Genomic DNA, 22,285 nt, shown 5'->3' on the forward strand with positions numbered 1-22,285 from the left:
AGAAGACGGCAGGCCTGTCCGCCTGATAAACTGTTTTATTTTTTCATTTTTTTCTGAGAGTTTGGTGCGGTTCGTGGTAGACTTCCCTTCCACATAGGCTCGGGCGAGATTTTACTAGATCGTCCAACAGTTGAGCCATCTCACACCCCAGGGCTAGGAGCGCTGTCTCTTCGGTACCAGTATTCCAAGCGGCATCCCTGCTCGGTGGGGATGGACGGACACAGAGGGTTCTGCCAGTTGGGGTTGTCCCGGCCGATGGCTGCCAACTGGATACAGAGGAGGGAAGGCTCAACGTTCAGCAGTCACGTCTGCTTTTCTCTGGCAGAGGGTGAGCTAGCCTGGGGGACGGGGGGACAGGGACAGTGTTCTCCAGGACAGCCAGGTGGTAGGAAACATCAGTGGGCAGAACAGTGACCAGAAGAGCTACCACCACTGGGTGCTTTCTGGGAGCTGGGCACTGTGCTCTTTGTGTTATGGGCCAAACTCGTGCTTCCCTCACCGTCACCCAGGGAGGGAGGGGCATCGTTCCATTCTCCAGCTGGGAAGAGATGAGGCTCCAGGAAGTGACTGATAATTGTCCAAGGCTGCCCAGTAGAGGGGATAGAGCCAGGATTTGAACCCAAGTCTGCCTCACTCCAAGATTATTCTTGAGATGTCTTTGACCCAGGTGTTACTTAGAAACGTGTTCCTTAATCTCCAAATACTTGTGGGTTTTCCAGCTCGCCTTCTGTTATTGATTTCTAGTTCAGTTTCACTGTGGTCTAGGATCATGCTTTGTATTTCTCTTCTTCTTTCTTTTTTTTTTTTTTTTGTCTTTTAAATTTGTTAGGATGTGTTTTCTGGTCAAGGATGCGGTCTCTCTTGGTGAATGTTCCATGTGAACAGCAGAATCTTCTGCTGTTGTTGGGTGGCGTGTTTCATAAACATCAATTAGGTCTAGTGGATTGATAAGGTCAACTATATCCTACTGATTTTCCGCCTGCTTGGTCCATCAGTTCCCGGAAGATGGATGTTGATGTCTCTGGAGTCTACTCTGGAGCCCTGAACTGCTGTCTCCTTTACGGCCTCCCAGTTTGTGGAAACCTGGGTTCTGACCACACAACCATCTCTGTGTCTCCACCACAGAGAGCGTGTGCTCTTTACCAGGGAGCCTGTGGTCTGCATGCTGAGTTTTCAGGCTAAGTTTCTATTGAACATTTACTGGTCAAGAAATGGCCTGAGTTGGGGTTTCTTAGGTCCTAGTTTGACATTTCTCCACCAATTTGACCTTTTTGGCTCTGGAAAATGTAGCCCAATGAGGTTCAGCCCTCATTGGAAAAAACCCAGGAGGAGAAGTCTGATAATAGCACAGAAGGTATAGGAGGAAGGGCAAGAGTTTGAGACCATCTAGAAAGGCCCCATGTGCACTGATCCCTTTCTGTCTGTGGGGTCCTAGAACACTCTCATCCAAGGCTCTTCTCTTGGAACGCTCACCGTTGGTCAGCCATATAGTTCTTCATCCTCGGAAAAATACAGCTGTGCCCTCACCTTCCACAACCCATCTCTAACCACATCAACTCTCCATTTTCATGTTTTCTGGGATTTTGTGGACAAGGACACTTCTGCCCTCGCAGAGACGCTGTTGACTGGCCAAAGACACCAGTTGGCTGTGGACAGAATCCCAGTGCACAAAATCTGAGTGTGGAAGGTTCTCGCAGGTCCCATAACCCAACCCTTCACTTCAGAGAGAGCCACCCAAAGGGAACACGACTCTCACAAGCTGCTTAGCTCATCGGGGCAGGAGGATGATGGGTCAGCATGGGCTCCATCCTGAGGCCCAAGGCAGAGCCCTTGAGCCCTTCCCTCCTCAGCTGTACTTTCCTGCTAAAGCAGGGGGTTATTTGGGAGAGGCTGGGGTCCATGCACACGATTCCCATGAGGCAGAAACAGTGGGTGCTTTCACTTAGTCTCCCATTACAAAATGATGCTAAAGAAAACTCCTCCCCCACCCCCGCCAAAAATAAGCTCCTTGGGTTGGAAGATGACAAAAAGCTATCCGTATAATGACTGACTTCTCCTCTCAAGAGTTCTAAGCACCTATTAATGCCCTTGAACCATAATTACAGTGCTCTTGCTAAAAAGAAAAAAATTAGTATAAATATAGTGGTGGGCACACCAGATAAACCAGGGCTGAGATGCTTCAATGTCTTTTAAGCTGTGGTCTGATTTTCCTCTCTCAGCATAAAGACTCTTGAATCTCTTTTCACCGTACTGTTTAGACGTCATGGGAAATGCATTTATACATTTGATGGCATACTGCACTATGCCAGTGTTTGAAAGTTATAAATACACTTCAATCACATCAAAAATAAAAGAAGAAAAAAGATTCAGAATTCCACCATTATTCCAGCAGCTTCATCATTTCTGTCCCCAGCATTACCACCATTTGGTTAACTAGTCCTTCTTGGTGTCCATTTGGGCCACGTTTGCCCCAAAACAAACATTTTTGTGTTCATGGTTATTTCTGAATCTAGGGTTATTCTTTTGGGATAGATACTAAGAAGTGCAATGACTGGATGGAAGGTTAAATTTCTTTTATGGCCCTTGGTGTATGCCAAGGGCCATACATTTTTTTCCAGGGGGTTGCCAAATTATTTTCCAGGGGGTTGTACCCATATCCGTTGCCGTCAGCTATAGAATTACCCACCTCCTAAGTCACTGACAGCTGGGGCAGAAGAAGCCAAGAAGAAATTCTCCTGAAAGAAATCCTTCAGGATACATGGAATAGGATGGTACCAAAACGGTCATTCTGCTCAGTCAGTAAATGACCTGGTCTGTCTTGAAGTGATTTTTATTCCCAGATTGACTGCTTTTAGGAGATATGCAATGTTTGGGGTAGAATGACAACTTTTAAAGTTTGATTTTACTTGCGGATGGAGTTGTGATTACAGACTGGAAGGGGGATTGTGTGGTCGTCAGATCATCTGGTCCAACACTTGTGTTTTCATTGAGGGGCCAGGACCATTGAGGGGCTGTGAAAGCCCGAGGTCACAAGCCAGGCTGTGACAGAGACTCTGAGTTTCTGGACGCCCAGCCCACGGCTCTCTGCACTGAGCCTCCCGGATGCCAGCTCTGTCCAGGATGCAGGAGGAGGCCAGACTGTTTGTGCTTGTTTGGAAAAGTGAGCAATATGTTTATTCGATTGTTTGGTTACACATGGACCGAAATACAACTGGAGCGTCATACATAAAATGCAATTCTCTAGTAGCCACATTAAAGAAGTAAAAAGAAACAGTGACTTTTTTCTTTTTTTTTTAATGCCGTTCTATTGAGATATTATTCACATACCATAAAATTCACCCTTTTAAAGCGAATAGATCAGAGTTTTTATATACTTACAGAGTAGTGCAACTATCATCACTGTGCAATTCTAGAATACTTTCCTCCAGAAAGCAGCCCGGCACCGGTTAGCAGTCACCGCATACTTCCTTTCTGCCCTAGGCAACCACTAATCTCTTTCTGTCTCTATGAAGTTCCCTATTCATGGTCATGTTTCATAGAAATGGAATCATACATTTGTGGTCCTTTGTAACTGGCTTCTTTCACTGACCGTAATGTTTTCAAGGTTCATCCACGTTGCGTGTGTCCATGCTTCATTCCGTTTTATGATCGAATAATATTCTGTTGTGTGAATGTAGTAAGGCCAGGCTTTTATTTTATCTCCTCTTCCTGTTGGGGAAATCCTAATCCCAGCCCCAGAAGTCACCTTGACAGTGACTAGACGGCTCAGATGGCTCAGAAGAAACTGGAGCACAGGATGCAGGAAGCCAGCCTGGAAAATAAGAATATTCCATAAGGATGGGAATTACATACTGAAAGGAAAAGATCAGGAAGTGCACTTTTCAGATTTATTAGATCATATGATATTTTTTTGGAGCTGGAAATGATGTTGGAAATGGTCTAGTCTGCCCCTCGTCTTACTGATGAGGTAACTGAGACCCAGAGAGGGGAAGTGGCTTGTCTTGGGTCTTAAGACCCGCTATTCACTTCTCGCTTGAGCCAAAGATTCCTTCTGACTTTTGTCTCAGTTTTACAAGTTACCCTCCTCACACCTCGAAGACAACGCTCATCAGCAAACGGGCAGGGGGTACCTCTCAGGAAGAACTGTGCCCTTCCTGGACGGAGGGTCTTGCTTCACCATCACATCCCCGCTTCTACTTTCCCAGCCCCAGGCCCACCCTCCCGGACCAGGGGCTACAGGAGGGTGGCTGCTGACAGCTCAGGAGTGTGTCCCAGACCCTTAATAAATGGACCCGTCACCGCCCAGCCCGCTGCTCGCAGCTGGAGGCTTCGGGAGCCTGCGCTGGCTTGGCCACTTCAGACACAACAACCAGGAGGAAGGAGCTGGAGCGGGGAGGGAACCCAGCTGAGAAATCTGGGGCGGTCAGGACGGGAGCCAGGTGCTTATCAGGAGGAAAGTTAATGGTGTTTTTGTGAGCGGAGCAGTCAGCTGTTTCCCCAAAGATGATAACAGACGCATCATTCGGGTGTTCAGACTTCCGAAAAAGGAAATCGTGCGGTGGAGCTGATGGGAAACTTCTTTTTCTGACTATTTTCCTAACATCCGACAGGTCAGAAAAAAACGATTAAAGGGGGCTTCCCTGGTGGCGCGGTGGTTGAGAGTCCGCCTGCTGATGCGGGGGACGCGGGTTCGTGCCCCGGTCCGGGAGGATCCCACATGCCGCGGGGCGGCTGGGCCCGTGGGCCATGGCCGCTGAGCCTGCGCGTCCTGAGCCTGCGCGTCCGGAGCCTGTGCTCCGCAACGGGAGAGGCAGCAGCGGTGAGAGCCCCACGTACCTCAAAAAAAAAAAAAAACGATTAAAGGCAACAATACCCAGCAAACCCAAGCATTCACCATGAGGATGCAAGCCAGGACTTTTTTTTTTTTTGCCAGCGAGACTGAAAAGTGGTTATCGATGACAGGCACCTTTAGACATAGACGCATTGTTCTGGAAAAGGCATCTTTTACCAGTAGAGCCGAAGCTGCAGAGAACTGGGCCGTGCACATGACTGACGGCCAGCTGGCCGGGTGCCCCCCGAAAGCTGTTCCTCCTCCAGAGAGGCTGCTTAGACGTGTTCGGGTCGCCTTTCCCCCCCTTCACTTCACCTGCCGAGTCTTTTCCAGCATCACCGGCAGCAGCCTGGTCCCAGCCCCTGCAAACAGTCACTCGCTCAGGGCCCATGGATATGGGGGACGGGTTTGCAGTCTGAGGTCTGGCGTCAGGCGAGCTTTTCCCGCTCTGAGCCGTCTGAGAGACCGCGCCGGAAAGCCAGGGGCTGCAGGGCCTTGGAAGTGCCGGTGTGGGCTGGAAATTGAGGCCAGGCTCCCGGGCTCCTCCCCCCTCTGCCTCCTTTATTCATTAGGAGCAGAGAAATGGGTCACACGTAACTCTCCTGAATTTTACTTCTTCATTTGTCTGCAAAAGACAGAGTGTAGTGGTCCATCATCCAATTATGCATCTTAAAAACAAATAACAGTTGCTACCTGCGAATTCAGTTTCTTTTGACAAAAATGGGGCTGAGGGCCCTTGGCCATGGGAAGCTTGATTCCAAAGCTGTGTCTTTTCTGTTTCGATCTGTCTCACTTAGATTTGCGGACGGTGGCCCTGAGAAGTGCAGGACTTTAAGGTGATTGTAGACATCAGCCGGCTGCCTTGGCCACAGCCAAGTGATGCCTCTCTCTTCTGAGCGTTTTCCCTGCAGGGTTCAGAGAAACCTAGCTGCACGGGCCCCTCTGCCCTGGAATCTGCAGCCGCAGCACCGATTAGAATGGGGGTCTGGTTTCCTGGAATGTGCAAGGTCTCGCTTCTGTTTCTGCTGTCTCCACGCTCCAGACCAGCGTTGGGCCAGACTCTGGGTTGGAGCCGTGGCTGACAGGTTTTCCTTGGAATTTAATGGAGGGGGACGGACAGAATCCAGTCACTCAAACTGAAAGCATGGAGAAGATGAGTCTTGCAGGGCATCTCTGCTGCGGTCACTGAGTTACGCTTTTTTTTTTTTCTCCCCCAGGCAACCACTCTTGCAAAAAGGAGGCCCCGTCCCCTTTGCACTTCATGCATCCTTAGCCATTAGGGACCTGTTTAAATTGATTTGTCTCCTGACCCTCAGGGAGAAAGCAGTCAAAGTTCGGCAGAAGAGGAAGCATTCTGGGTTTCTCTGCTGTCCCGGCTCCTTTAACTGCAGCCCGCCTGATCTCTGTCTCCCCCTCAGCTGGTCTGGCCTCCTCCTCCTGTGCCCCTCAAGGTGATTCTCGAATTCATCATGCAACCTCACAAAGGAGCCTTTCTTAGTGAAAAGGCATCCTGCTGCCTTCCCTGGATGTGGACCAGCCCCCCTTCTAGCTGCGAGGTGTCGGGTTACTGAAACGCCCGCTTCCTGGCCCTGTCTCCATGCGCCTACACACCTGGCACAGGTGTCTTACTCGGGCCTCGGGTGCCCGCGCTTGGCCAGAGTTGTGGAGGCCACCTTCCAATCCTGCCATCAAAAGTCGTGGCAGGGCCCGCTGTTCAGGGTGAAGCTCAGTCTTCCAGCATCTCTCTTTCCGTGGTGCCCGCGGCTGGCCTCCCCATCCGCTGGCCTTGGCCTGCAGCCCTCATTCTCTCTGCTGTTTCATCCCCAGCAGAAGGAGAGGGACCTTTGGCTCAGGGCAGTGTGGTGCCCAGCGTTCCCATCCCCCTACTCCCACACCCCAGCCTCACCAGGCTCCACTTGGCCTCTAGGTAAAGGTGCCGAACAGTGAGTGGAATGGGCCCGGTGAGAACAGACCCCTGGGCCCACGCGGATGATGTGCCGGACGTGTAATCATTTCCTCCTGGGGGGGGGGAGTCCCCTCCGGATTTGGGCCTGGATTTATTTACCAGGCAAGTAGCCTCTTTGTAGTTACTTTTAATCTCGCCATACTAGGGACAGAGAAATACTCAGATGTGACCCTGGGACCCTCTCAAGGTGAAGAAGAGGACAGCCTCCGGCATACACCCCCATGGCAGTGCATTCTGAGGCATCACTGGTTTCTAGGCCTGAATCTAGGCTGGTCCTTGGAGGATGGGGTTCCAGAGACTGGACCTCACATGGGGAGCCCCTGCTCGGGGTGCTTTGGCTGTGGGAGGGTGGCTGATGACAGGTGAGGAGTGCGTCCCAGACCCCTTACTCAACTGAGCCATTCCCGAAGGCTATTTTAAGTTTCCATGACACCCCACTGGAAGCCTGCTGTGTTTGCTCCTTTATTTACAGTTTCTGAGCCTGTGGGAGACTGGCTGGCTGTGTCTGCCGGAGGCCAAGAGAAATTTCCCAAGGCTTTTGGGTAGGACTTTGAGTTCAGAGCAGTTGCGGGTCCAAGCTGGCATCTCAGGGGTCATTACTTCTTCTGGTCCTTCAAATGAAAATGCGAATATGTTTTCCATTGGCTTTCACTTCCAACCTCTGTACAATGCATATGTGCCCTTGCCTTCAAAAGAACGTTATTTCTTTTGTCACTTATGCCCAGGTCCACACACGGAAGGAAGAGAGGGCTGGACCGGAAGTGTCGGGGGGCTGGGGCCGAGCAGGAGGGAGGCTGCCCTGACCAGCCTGCCACAGTCCTTTGGCAAGTAGACCCTGGATGAATCCAGCCATCATTCTGGCTGAGGTGCTTTCTTCCCGTTTTGTCCTCTCCCCTGCATCTTGTCGACTTGCTACGATTAGTAGTCTTTAAAGTATGACTGACTTTGCTGGCGTTTAAAGTTGAAGAAATTAGGTGAAAAATCACAAGTGAGTTCTTCCCTTTCTCTGTGGAGCCGAGAGGGACCTTGGAAGCCACCCGATTAAGCCTCCTTATTTTAAAGAGAGGAACCTTCGGCACGAGGGGCTTGCCGCGGTCGCACGGGTTGCCTCACGGAGTGTGAGCTGTACCAGGCATCTTAGATCACAGGAGGGGGGTGTCTGCCCGCTAGCGTATGGGACGTTTCCTCGGCTCCTATAGACTGACTGCCTGTGGGCTCCTGGGCTCAGCCAGATTAGGGCAGCATCTCCATCAGGTCCTGAGCACGTGTGGTGCTTCTCAGTACTTCATGTGCACTCTGGGTTTTAAAACAGATGAGTTTGGAAAGTAGGCAGGGCCAGCCTCATGGGTGTGCCACCCCCTCAGGAGGAGCCCACCCCTGGCTTAATGCCCTGCTGTGACCAGCTTGGAATTCTTAATAATTTTGGAACAAGGGCCCTCCACGTTTTCCTTTTGCGCTGGGCTCTGCAAATTATCTAGCTGGTCCTAAATGTGGGACGGTTTTTGAGAACATGCTGTTCCCGTTGAATAAAGGAGGATTTATTTCTTTTCCCTCGAATATACTGTGTTTTGTTTTCCCAATTAGCCCTGCTCACCAACTCTGTTGAGAATTTGGAGAGCGCGATTGTTCTTGCTGGAAGGGGAGGTTGCGTTGTTCATCTTGAATCCTGGCTCTGAGCTCTCGGGCCTGGAAGTGGGAAGTGTGTCCTCACAACTGCAAGAGCTGCGGGGGACTGGAGGCTCGGTGAAAGGGCTGGGACCTGGAAGGGAGGCCACAGAGGCAGAGCAAAGAGTCCAGCTGGGGAGCCAGACAGATGGCCGCTCGCCAGCTCTGAAGCTTTGAGCATCGTGCTTGACTTCTCTGATCCTCCGTTTGTTTCCCCATCTCTGTAGACTGGAGGTAAGATCCTCCCTGCAGGTTTGCAGGAGTGGAGAGTGTGCATTAAGGAATCTTGGGAGATAGAGCTGGGGACTCAAAGCCACGTGATGGAGGGAGTTGTGGATGAGACAGGAGATGGGGATGTCCTTGGGGGTCCTGCAGTAAGTTCATGCACCCCAAGTGGCAATTACTCAGGGAAGACACCGAAAATGGGCCAGACCTGCCCGAATTAGAATGTAGAAGTGGGATTCTTAGAAGTTTCAGAAGTGTGGGAGGAGCCTTTTGGAGGTGTTGAGATGCACCGGGGAGTGCAGGGCTGAGAACTGGGAGGTGAGAACCCAGCTCGTGGCCTCGAGACGGGCACGGGGTTTAGTGCTTTTTGTGCTTTTCTCGTTCAGGACTCCCAGCTCCCAGAAGTAGTGGTATTATCTCCATGTTGTAGGAGGGGAGAATGAGGCTTGGACAGGCAGAGCCGCTGCCTGAAGCGACACAGCTGTGAGGGGCAGAGAATCGGGACTGGAGGCCAGGTCTGCTCTGGGGTCACTCTGGCATTAACAAGGAGCCTTGCGACCTTACCCAGCCTTGCTGACCCTGCTAAGAATGTGCTGAGGTTGGAGTCCAGCTTGGCCTTCCTGTCTCCCTCGGACACTCTGGGTTTGTGAACCTGAGCTGCTAAGCTGGGGTGGGAGAGGGTGGGCAGCTCCGCATGGAGAAGGGACAAGGGACCAAGGGACGGGGCCGAGGGACAGAGCGTCCAGATCCAATTCTAGGACAACTGTAGCCAGATGTGGAGCGGGGGCCACCCTGGAGGGCCGCCTTGGTCCTCCTACAGTGGAAACAAACTTATGGTTACCAAAGGGGAAAGGTTGGCGGGAGGGATACATGAGGAATTTGGGAGTAACATATACACACTACTATGTATAAAATAGATAAACAACAAGAACCTACTGTAGAGCCCAGGGAACTACACTCAATATTCAGTAATACCCTATAAGGGAAAAGAATCTGAAAAAGAACAGATATATATAGATTTAGATGTAGGTTGATATGTATAGATATGTATAACTGAATCACTTTGCTGTACACCTGAAACTAACACGACGTTGTAAATCAACTCTACTCCAATATAAAAACAATTAAAAATAAAGTGTATCCATGGCACACTGGCCATGGTGACTTGTCGGTCACTGAGAGTCCTGGCTGGCAGAGGCGGTGTGTCCTGTAGGTGTAGCTCAGGTGTCCTGCTGGCCTGGCTCGGGCATCCCCCTCTTAACACTGTGAGCCAGCCACGTGCTCTGGGGGGTCAGGGAGCCACGAGGGTGGGACCCAGGCCTGGCCCCTGGCAAGATTTGGTACTCCCACCTACACCTGGCAGGTCCAGTGTTATGGGATCTGAAAGGGGCACCCTCTTAAGAAAAAGAATTCACAATATGAATACAGCAGTAGGCATGGAAAGGATTCCTTATTTAGACAGAAAACAAACTGCCACAAATTAAAATTTTTTAAAGTGGACAAATTCTACAAACTCCACAAAACCCAGAAAACTGTCATGATGTTAGTAACTACCGGATCCACTTTCACCTTTAAAATACTCCTCCCCGCCGCCCCCCCGTATTTTTTGGCTGTAGATTCTTTGATCGCCTTTTCATGTGACATATTTTGTAATGTTTCCTCTGAAGAGAATAGAATTATTTCTTATTATTATTACTACTATTATTGTTAGTTTAGTCTTTCCTCTGGCATATTTCTCCACTACCCACATACTTCCAGGCCAGATCACCGTACTCTATATAACCTGTGGCCTGCAGTAGGGGCGCTGGCAGCGTGGCATTAGCAGTGCCCCTGGAAACCATTTCTGTCCCAGGATAGATAACTAGAACCAGAAGTGACTTCAAAGCACATAAATTAAACGCAAAGCAAAATGATCCCTCTAGTTTTACTTTCCTCTTAGCCACATCCCCAAATGCCCACAGCACTCCGACAGGACAGGAGATGTGTGACAGAGGGAAGGAGACAATGGTTTCAACCAGCTGCAGTTTAAATATTTCATTTCTACAGATTTTCCAAAAGCGTTTGCTTTGGAAAGCTGAATGCTTTGCTAGAGCCCTCGCAGGGCAAATGCGGGCCGGCTCTAGGGCAAAGCCTTGTTTACCTTCACTCTAAATCCACTTATGCTTTGGATTATTGTAGCTGTGCTGGGATTCAGGATTATCCACTGGAGAGAGCCCAGGAGACCTGGCCAAGGTTCCCAAAGCTTCATGGTTTGTGGGCACCCTTGATGTCTCAGTAATTTTTCATGGCACCTAGGCCAAAAGAAGGATCTGACAGTTCCATTTATCAAGTATTATAATTAGGTCCCAACACCTTAATAAGTTTTTGTGTCCTTGTAACCTATTAGTCATTTGACAAAAAAAGAAAAAAGAAAAGAAAAATGATATTTTAATTTCATTATTCAATAACCACAATTACTTACAAAATTAATACAAATGATCTTTGCACACCTGTTGGGAGCCACACAGCCTCTCAGATCTTGGAATCAGATTGGACACTGCCAACCCATTTCCAGTTCAACATTGATTTTTGTACAGTACTTTCTTTTAATCACAGAGACCACCAGAAATCCAAATTCGCAAAATATGGAATCATCAAAAGAATGTAGTGCAATCTGATTTTGAAACCGTGAATGGCCTAGAGCTCGTTCTCAAGGTGTCCAACAGATATCAAGTATCGCTGTGTTTCCCCAGAAGACGTGAAATATCCTGTGAGTTTGCTATGGCACTCAGGGGTGGTTCAGGGCAGAGTGAGAACAAATGCATTAGGACCGGCAAGACTTCTTTCTTCTTGCTTCACCTCTCATCTTTACCTGATACTTTTGCCTTAAAGATGAATGAAACACACATTTTGATGTATTTAAAGCACATGTGCAATTGTGTGCTAAATCTTTTGAGAGAAACACAGGTAAAAGTCTGTCCTTTGATTCGTAGTCCCCTTGTGATTTTCATTTTCACTGCAACAAATTTTCTTCAGTGTGATCATGTATGTCCAGTACTTAACTTACTGTCTGGCTTTTTTTCAGTAAACACTTAATAATGGAAGTGTCTGTTAATTCTGATTCTGATAATAATCACTGAAACTTTTCAACACTGTGTCTCTCTTTCCTCATGTAAGTAAGTTGTTGAAAGTAGTTAAGAAGTATCATCTGTAAAACTCCAGAGATGATGGTTCCAAGGAAGCAGCATTTGTGGAGTTTTGCGCATGACTAGTAGTTTATAAAGGGGAAAGATGAATCATTATTATCTTTGGATGGGAATCTGGCAATTGTAAAACTCATAAAATTATAGTAAATGGCTACTCTTAATGGGTCATTTGTTGTGTTTAAAATTATGAATAAATATTTATTAGGGAAGTGGAAAGACCTGTCTTTGTAAAATGTTGTGACATCATTCTACTAATCCTAGTTATTCACAATTTTTCTGTTTAAAATCACGTAGTACGTCATTCAATTTTCTCTTTTTGAGAATTATTTTGATATCCTAGGTTCTTTGCTTTCCACATAAATTTTAGAAATAGCTTATCAATTTCTACAAAAACTCCTGCTGGGGTTTTCACTGGGAGTATGTTGAATCTGTAGATCAATTTTGGGAAAATTGATAGCTTAATAATAGGGAGTCTTCTGACCCACATGTATGATGTCTCTCTCCATTTATTTAGGTTTTCTTTAATTTATTTCAGCAGTCTTGTAGCTTCCAGTGAACAGGTCTTGCACATATTTTATTCAACATTTTCCTAAGTATTTAATATTTTTGATGGTGTGTTATAATTGGTATTTTTAAAAATTTCAGTTTCCAATTGTTTACTGCTAATACATAGAAATACAATTGATTGTGCATATTGACCTGTTACCATGTGATGTTGATAAACTCACTTATTCTACGTAATATATTTATAGATTCTTTTTCTGTGTGGACCCTTATGTCATCTGCAAATAAAGACAGCTTTATGTCTCCTTTCCAATCTCTATGCCTTTAAACTTCTTTTTCTAATTAATTATTCTGTCTAGGACTTCAATAAAATATTGAATAGAAGTGGTAAGAATAGATGTCCTTGCCTTGTTCTCATTTTTAGAGGGAAAGCATGTAATCTTTCACTGTTAAGTATGATGTTAGTTTTAGGTTTTTTGTTGATTCCTTTTATCAAACTGAGGAAATTCTCTTCTATTTCTAGTGTGCTGAGTATTTTTTTATAATGAATTTTGTCAGATCTTTTTTTGCGTCTATTGAGATGATCGCTTGGGTTTTCTTTTTTAGTATGTTAATTTGGTGAATTACGCTATTTAGTTTTCAGATGTTACACCAACCTTATTTATCCTTTCCTGGGATAAACCCCACCTGGTCATGATATAGTATCCTTTTTCTTATATTGCTGAATTCTATTTGTTAAAAAATTTAAGCACATTTAGTCTGTGTTCATGCTGGATATTAGTCTATAATTTTCTTTTATTTATTTATTTATTTGAATTTTATTTTATTTATTTTTTTATTAGTCATCGGTTTTATACACATCAGTGTATACATGTCAATCCCAATCTCCCAATTCATCCCACACCACCCCCTCCCCCCCGCCACTTTCCCCCCTTGGTGTCCATACATTTATTCTCTACATCTGTGTCTCTATTTCTGCCCTGCAAACCAGTTCATCTGTACCATTTTTCTAGCTCCCACATATATGCATTAATATATGATATTTGTTTTTCTCTTTCTGACTTACTTCACTCTGTATGACAGTCTCTAGATCCATCCAGGTCTCTACAAATGACCCAATTTCGTTCCTTTTTATGGCTGAGTAATATTCCATTGTATATATGTACCACAACTTCTTTATCCATTCTCCTGTCGATGGGCATTTAGGTTGCTTCCATGACCTGGCTATTGCAAATAGTGCTGCAATGAACTTTGGGGTGCATGTGTCTTTTTGAATTATGATTTTCTCTGGGTATATAGTGGGATTGCTGGGTCATGTGGTAATTCTATTTTTAGTTTTTTAAGGAACCTCCATATTGTTCTCCATAGTGGCTGTATCAATTTACATTCCCACCAACAGTGCAAGAGGGTTCCCTTTTCTCCACACCCTCTCCAGCATTTGTTGTTTGTAGATTTTCTGATGATGGCCATTCTGACTGGTGTGAGGTGATACCTCATTGTACTTTTGATTCGTATTTCTCTAATAATTAGTGATGTTGAGCAGCTTTTCATGTGCCTCTTGGCCATCTGTATGTCTTCTTTGGAGAAATGTCTATTTAGGTCTTCTGCCCATTTTTGGATTGGGTTGTTTCTTTTTTTAATATTGAGCTGCATGAGCTGTTTATATATTTTGGAGATTAATCCTTTGTTGATTGATTCGTTTGCAAATACTTTCTCCCATTCTGAGGGTTGTCCTTTCGTCCTGTTTGTAGTTTCCTTTGCTGTGCAAAAACTTTTAAGTTTCATTAGGTCCCATTTGTTTATTTTTGTTTTTATTTCCATTACTCTAGGAGGTGGGTCAAAAAATATCTTGCTGTGATTTATGTCAAAGAGTGTTCTGTGTTTTCCTCTAAGAGTTTTATAGTGTCTGGTCTTACATTTAGGTCTCTAATCCATTTTGAGTTTATTTTTGTGTATGGTGCTAGGGAGTGTTCTAATTTCATTCTTTTACATGTAGCTGTCCAGTTTTCCCAGCACCATTTATTGAAGAGACTGTCTTTTCTCCATTGTATATCCTTGCCTCCTTTGTCATAGATTAGTTGACCATAAGTGCGTGGGTTTATCTCTGGGCTTTCTATCCTGTTCCATTGATCTATATTTCTGTTTTTGTGCCAGTACCATACTGTCTTGATTACTGTAGCTTTGTAGTATAGTCTGAAGTCAGGGAGTCTGATTCCTCCAGCTCTGTTTTTTTCCCTCAAGACTGCTTTGGCTATTCAGGGTCTTTTGTGTCTCCATACAAATTTTAAGATTTTTTGTTCTAGTTCTGTAAAAAACGCCATTGGTAATTTGACACGGATTGCATTGAATCTGTAGATTACTTTGGGTAGTATAGTCATTTTCACAATATTGATTCTTCCAAATCAAGAACATGGTGTACCTCTCCATCTGTTTGTATCATCTTTAATTTCTTTCATCAGTGTCTTATAGTTTTCTGGATACAGGTCTTTTGTCTCCCTAGGTAGGTTTATTCCTAGGTATTTTCTTCTTTTTGTTGCAGTGGTAAATGGGAGTGTTTCCTTAATTTCTCTTTCAGATTTTTCATCATTTGTGTATAAGAATGTAAGAGATTTCTGTGCATTAATTTTGTATCCTGCAACTTTCCCAAATTCATTGATTAGCTCTAGTAGTTTTCTGGTGGCATCTTTAGGATTCTCTATGTATAGTATCATGTCATCTGCAAACAGTGACACTTTTACTTCTTCTTTTCCAATTTGTATTCCTTTTACTTCTTTTTCTTCTCTGATTGCCATGACTAGGACTTCCAAAACTATGTTGAATAACAGTGGCGAGAGTGGCCATCCTTGTCTTGTTCCTGATCTTAGAGGAAATGCTTTCAGTTTTTCACCATTGAGAATGATGTTTGCTGTGGATTTGTCATATATGGCCTTTATTATGTTGAGGTAGGTTCCCTCTATGCCCACTTTCTGGAGAGTTTTTATCATAAATTAGTGTTGAATTTTGTCAAAAGCTTTTTCTGCATCTATTGAGACGGTCATATGGTTTTTCTTCTTCAGTTTGTTAATATGGTGTATCACATTGATTGATTTGCATATATTGAAGAATCCTTGCATCCCTGGGATAAATCCCACTTAATCATGGTGTATGATCCTTTTAATGTGTTGTTGGATTCTGTTTGCTAGTATTTTGTTGAGGATTTTTGCATCTATATTCATCAGTGATATTGGTCTTTAATTTTTGTTTTTTTAATTTTCTCTGTCTGGTTTTGGTATCAGGGTGACGGTGGCCTCATAAAATGAGTTCGGGAGTGTCCCTCCTTCTGCAATTTTTTGGAAGAGTGTGAGAAGGATGGGCGTTAGCTATTCTCTAAATGTTTGATAGAATTCACCTGTGAAGCCATCTGGTGCTGGACTTCAGTTTGTTGGAAGATTTTAAATCACAGTTTCAATTTCATTACTTGTGATTGGTCTGTTCATATTTTCTATTTCTTCCTGGTTCAGTCTTGGAAGGTTATACTTTTCTAAGAATCTGGCCATTTCTTCCAGGTTTCCATTTTATCAGCATAGAGTTGCTTGTAGTAGTCTCTTAGGATGCTATGTATTTCTCAGGTGTGTGTTGTAACTTTTCTCTTTTCATTTCTAAAGTTATTGATTTGAGTCCTCTCCCTCTTTTTCTTGATGAGTCTGGCTAATGGTTTATCAGTTTTGTTTATCTTCTCAAAGAACCATCTTTTACTTTTATTGATCTTTGCTATTGTTTTCTTTGTTTATATTTCATTTATTTCTGCTCTGATCTTTATGATTTCTTTCCTTCTACTAACTTTGGGTTTTGTTTGTTCTTTCTCTAGCTGCTTTAGGTGTAAGGTTAGATTGTTTATTTGAGATGTTTGTTGTTTCTTGAGGTAGGATTGTATTGCTATAAAGTTCCCTCTTATAACTGCTTTTGCTGCATCCCATAGGTTTTGGATCATCGTGTTTTCATTGTCATTTGTCTCTAGGTAGTTTTTGATTTCCTCTTTGATTTCCTCAGTGATCTCTTGGTTATTTAGTAGCATATTGTTTAGCCTCCATGTGTTTGTGTTTTTTACGTTTTTTCCCTGTAATTGATTTCTAATCTCATAGTGTTGTGGTCAGAAAACATGCTTGATATGATTTCAGTTTTCTTAAATTTACTGAGGCTTGATTTGTGACCCAAGATGTGATCTATCCTGGAGAATGTTCCATGCACACTTAAGAAGAAAGTGTAATCTGCTGGTTTTGGATGGAATGTCCTAGAAATATCAATTAAATCTATCTGGTCTATTGTGTCATTTAAAGCTTGTGGTTCCTTATTAATTTTCTGTTTGGATGATCTGTCCATTGGTGTAAGTGAGGTGTTAAAGTCCCCCACTATTATTGTGTTAACTGTCGATTTCCTCTTTTATAGCTGTTAGCAGTTGCCGTATGTATTGAGGTGCTCCTATGCTGGGTGCATATATATTTATAATTGTCATATCTTCTTCTTGGATTGATCCCTTGATCATTATGTAGTGTCCTTCCTTGTCTCTTGTAACATTCTTTATTTTAAAGTCTATTTTATCTGATATGAGTTTTGCTACTCCAGCTTTCTTTTGATTTACATTTGCATGGAATATCTTTTTCCATCCCCTCACTTTCAGTCTGTATGTGTCCCTAGGTCTGAAGTGGGTCTCTTGTAGACAGCATATATATGGGTCTTGTTTCTGTATCCATTCAGCTAGCCTGTGTCTTTTAGTTGGAGCATTTAATCCATTCACTTTTAAGGTAATTATCGATATGTATGTTCCTATTACCATTTTCTTAATTGTTTTTGTAGGTCCTTTACTTCTCTTGTGTTTCCCACTTAGAGAAGTTCCTTTAGCATTTGCTGTAGAGCTGGTTTGGTGGTGCTGAATTCTCTTAGCTTTTGTTTGTCTGTAAAGCTTTTGATTTCTCCATTGAATCTGAATGAGATCCTTGCTGGGTGGAGTAATCTTGGTTGTAGGTTCTTCCCTTTCATCACTTTAAAAATGTCATGCCACTCCCTTCTGGCTTGTAGAGTTTCTGCTGAGAAATCAGCTGTTAACCTTATGGGAGTTCCCTTGTATGTTATTTGTTGTTTTTCCCTTGCCACTTTCAGTAATTTTTCTTTGTCTTTAATTTTTGTCAGTTTGATTACTATGTGTCTTGGCATGTTTCTCCTTGGGTTTATCTTGTATGGGACTCTCTGCACTTCCTGGACTTGGGTGGCTATTTCCTTTCCCATGTTAGGGAAGTTTTCGACTATAATCTCTTCAAATATTTTCTTGGATCCTTTCTCTCTTTCTTCTCCTTCTGGGACCCCTGTAATGCAAATGTTGTTGTTTAATGTTGTCCCAGAGGTCTCTTAGGCTGTCTTCGTTTCTTTTCATTCTTTTTTCTTTATTCTGTTCTGCAGCAGTGAATTCCACCATTCTGTCTTCCAGGTCACTTATCCGTTCTTCTGCCTTGATTATTCTGCTATTGATTCCTTCTAGTGTATTTTTCATTTCAGCTATTGTATTGTTCATCTCTGTTTGTTTGTTCTTTAAATCTTCTAGGTCTTTGTTAAACATTTCTTACATCTTCTCAATCTTTGCCTTCATTCTTTTTCCGAGGTCCTGGATCATCTTCACTACCATCATTCTGAATTTTTTTTCTGGAAGATTGTCTATCTCCAGTTCATTTAGTTGTTTTTCTGGGCTTTTGTCTTGTTCCTTCATCTGGTACATAGCCCTCTGCTTTTTCATCTTGTTTGTCTTTCTGTGAATGTGGTTTTTGTTCCACAGGCTGCAGGGTTGTAGTTCTTCTTGCTTCTGCTGTCTGCCCTCTGGTGGATGAGGCTATCTAAGAGGCTTGTGCAAGTTTCCTGATGGGAGGGACTGGTGATGGGTAGAGCTGGCTGTTGCTCTGGTGGGCTTGTCTGCTGATGGATGGGGCTGGGTTCCCTCCCTGTTAGTTGTTTGGCCTGAGGCGACCCAGCACTGGAGCCTACCTGGTCTTTGGTGGGGCTAATGGTGGACTCTGGGAGGGCTCACGCCAAGGAGTACTTCCCAGAACTTCTGTTGCTAGTGTCCTTGTCCTCGTGGTGAGCCACAGCCACCCCCCGCCTCTGCACAGGACCCTCCAACACTAGCAGGTAGGTCTGGTTCAGTCTCCTATGGGGTCACTGCTTCTTCCCCTGGGTCCCGATGCGCACACTACTTTGTGTGTGCCCTCCATGAGTGGAGTCTCTGTTTCCCCCAGTCCTGTTGAAGTCCTGCAATCAACTCCCGCTAGCCTTCAAAGTCTGATTCTCTGGGAATTCCTCCTCCTGTTGCCAGACCCCCAGTTTGGGAAGCCTGACGTGGGGCTCAGAACCTTCAGTCCAATGGGTGGACTTCTGTGGTATAAGTGTTATCCAGTTTGTGAGTCACCCACCCAGCAGTTATGGGACTTGATGTTATTGTGATTGTGCCCCTCTACCATCTCATTGTGGCTTCTCCTTTGTCTTTGGATGTGGGGTATCTTTTTTGGTGAGTTCCAGTGTCTTCCTGTCGATGATTGTTCAGCCGTTAGTTGTGATTCCGCTGCTCTCACAAGAGGGAGTGAGAGTACGTCCTTCTACCCTGCCATCTTGAACCAAATCCTCTTTTTTTTAAAATTAGAAAAGACAATTCTTTTGGCCACATGGCATGTGGGATCTTAGTTCCCCGACCAGGGGTTGAACCTGCGTTCCCTGCATGGGAAGCATGAAGTCTTAACCACTGGACCACCAGTGAATTCCAGTCTATAATTTTCTTATAATATCTTTGTCTGGCTTTTATATTAAGGTAACGCTGAGTTCATAAAATAAGTTGCGCAGTGTTTACCTTCTTTTTTTTTTGTGGTACACGGGCCTCTCACTGTTGTGGCCTCTCCTGTGGCGGAGCACAGGCTCCGGACGCGCAGGCTCAGCGGCCATGGCTCACGGGCCTAGCAGCTCTGCGGCATGTGGGATCTTCCCGGACCGGGGCACGAACCCGCGTCCGCTGCATCGGCAGGCAGACTCTCAACCACTGCGCCACCAGGGAAGCCCTACCTTCTTTTTTGAAGAAAGTTTGTGAAGTGTTAATATTGTTTCTTTCTTAAGTGTTTGGTAGAATTCGCCAGTGAAGCTGTATGGGCCTGACATTTTCTTTCTGGGAAGGTTGTTAACTACAAATACAACTTCTTTAATAGCTATAGGATTATTTGGGTTATCAATATCTTCTTCAGTGAGTTTTGATAAACTATGTCTTAAAAGAAATCTGTCCACTTTTTCTAAGCTGTAGAATTTATGTGCATAAATTTGTTCACGATACTTCTCTATCATGCTTTTATTGTCTGTAGGATCTGTATTGATGCTCCCTCTTTGACTCCCTGTTTGCCATTTTTGTCTTTTCTCTTTTTTTCATTCATCGGGAATGTAGGAAATACCTTACTTTCATGTTTCTGAATTACCAGCTTTCCGTAAATGGCAGCTGTTACCGAATGCCAGCCAGTTCCAGCTTTCTGTATGATAATGGAGTAGCTAGAAGGGCCAGGTCCCAACCTGGCTTGAGACGTCCCATCCTCATTACCTTCTGCTGCCTCGGTTCTGGCATGATTAAACACGGCCCTCACTTCATAGAGGGAGTTATATTTGTCTTCTTCTGGTGAGGTTGGTTACTCCATGGGAATTTGAGGGAGTGCAGCTGGGCTTCAGTTCAGGCTAGACTACCCTGCTGACACAGTCCCTGTCTCCCAGTGGCTACAGGTTGCCCTTGTAAGCTGGGGAACAGAGTACATGTCAAAGCCAGAAAAACCAGCTTACTGCACACCTTCCCCTTGACCTCTGCCTCTGCACTTGTGGCCACGATGGCCCTGTTAGGAGGAGCCTCTAAGACGTACACAAATTTGCCAAGGTGAGGAGAGTGGTTCTCTGGACACTTTCACCTCTCTCTTTACTTCTCTGCTGTGCCACTGAGGTAAGTGGTGCTCACACCTGTCCAGAGCTGCCTACTGAGCAGCACCTCCACCAGTTCTTTTGTTTTTTTATTTTTAAACTATGCCATAACTTGGCCAAGCACTTCATCATATACAGGAGCTCATAAAATCAGCATCAAAAACACATGGAGGTAGGGCTTCCCTGGTGGCGCAGTGGTTGAGAGTCCGTCTGCTGATGCAGGGGACACGGGTTCGTGCCCCAGCCCGGGAAGATCCCACATGCCGCGGAGCGGCTGGACCCGTGAGCCATGGCCGCTGAGCCTGCATGTCCGGAGCCTGTGCTCCGCAGCGGGAGAGGCCACAGCAGTAAGAGGCCTGCATACCGCAAAACAACAACAACAACAACAAAAAAAAACAAAAAAAGAAAACACATGGAGGTAGATATTATTATCATCACATTTTATGGACAAGGGGAGAAGACATGGAGGAGTAAGGTGACATACTAAGGTCACATAGCCAATAAGTCCCATACCAGGTGTCACACTCTGATCTTTCTGAGACCAGAGCCTGTGCTCTTACCTATCCTCCCCATGCTGAGTGGCCTGGATGCCCCAGCCCTCCATCTGTCTGCATCACTTGGAGAGTGAGTTGTGGCAGAGCCAGCCCAGGTCCATCTCTGGAATTCTCCACCTGAGTTGACCCCTCTGGAAGGAAGATAGTTGACCCGCAGTTGAAATCACAGCAGATGGGGCCAGCCAGGGTTTCTAAAGACCACAAGGCAGCAGCAGCTTCCTTTAGCTCGGTGGACAACCTTTTACATGGAGCAGGACCCTAGCATTGAGCCAAGCTGCTCTTAGCAACACTTTTATTCCTCATTCTGAAATTGCATTTGGAGAAGACAAACACTTCTTTGGTTTGACGTTTTGCCCATCTTTGGACTATTAGTTGATAGTTCCTTCAGTTCAGTTGTTTCTGCTCTATTTATTTCTCCCATTAACACAGATCCACCAATGATAATAGAGGTCACCCATTGCTTTTTTTTTTTTTTTTCGGTACGCAGGCCTCACTGTTGTGGCCTCTCCCGTTGCGGAGCACAGGCTCCGGACGTGCAGGCTCAGCGGCCATGGCTCACGGGCCCAGCAGCTCTGCGGCATGTGGGATCTTCCCGGACCGGGGCACGAACCCGTGTCCCCTGCATCGGCAGGCGGACTCTCAACCACTGCGCCACCAGGGAAATCCACCCATTGCTTTTTCATCTCAGCTGCACAATTAAGGCTTGTCACTGTGGCTTTTCAGTGAGGTCTGTGCACCCACTGTTCCTCCTTTCTGTTTATACATCTGCAGAATTAGGGGAGTCCTGTGCCCAATCTCAGATTCCACAGTCTCCTTATTTTGCTGTAGCATGTTGGAGTGAGGGGGAGAGACAGGGATTAGATCATAGAATGTTGAAGGTGGAATAGACTTCACAGCTCATTCTAGAGGTAGTTGGCCCCATTTTACAGATGGGGAAATGGGGACCACCCGGTAGACTGCGGATGGAACCTGGGCCTTCTGGTGTCCAGGCCAGCATCCTACTGCTCTCCCACATTGCCATCCCAGGTGGACAGACCCTGGAGCCACTTTCTCTAGTGTGTGTGAGGAAGCAACTGCTTCTTGTTTTAGCTGGAAAAACCCATTCTCACTTTCATCCCTGATGTGGGCAGATTCTCCCGGGCTTATGTGGGAAGTAGGAAGAGGAAGCGAGTGAATGACTTTTAGTGGCAAGACTCTAGTAATCGTCCTTCTTTTGAGGGTCTCAGAATCTCCACACTTCCCTGGGGGTTGCTGGCCTTGTTGGAGTTAAGCCTCCTTTTGGCCTTTCCCAGGGAGCTAGTCCGAGGAAGCCCAGATGCATTTGTTTACAGTTGTCTCTGGGTGATGCTCACGGGTTCTGTGTTGGGAAGGAATGTTCCTATCCCCTTGTTTATAT

At 45.3% G+C, this 22,285-nt stretch overlaps 1 protein-coding gene across 1 annotated transcript in view; it reads left to right on the plus strand.

The window, feature by feature from the left end:
- Window positions 1-22,285, plus strand: part of HTRA1 (HtrA serine peptidase 1) — a 57,613-nt gene that overhangs the window by 6,680 nt on the left and 28,648 nt on the right. The gene's annotated exons all lie outside the window — the stretch shown is intronic.

Source organism: Lagenorhynchus albirostris, chromosome 16 (genome assembly GCF_949774975.1).
Source record: "Lagenorhynchus albirostris chromosome 16, mLagAlb1.1, whole genome shotgun sequence".
Lineage (NCBI taxonomy): Eukaryota > Metazoa > Chordata > Mammalia > Artiodactyla > Delphinidae > Lagenorhynchus > Lagenorhynchus albirostris.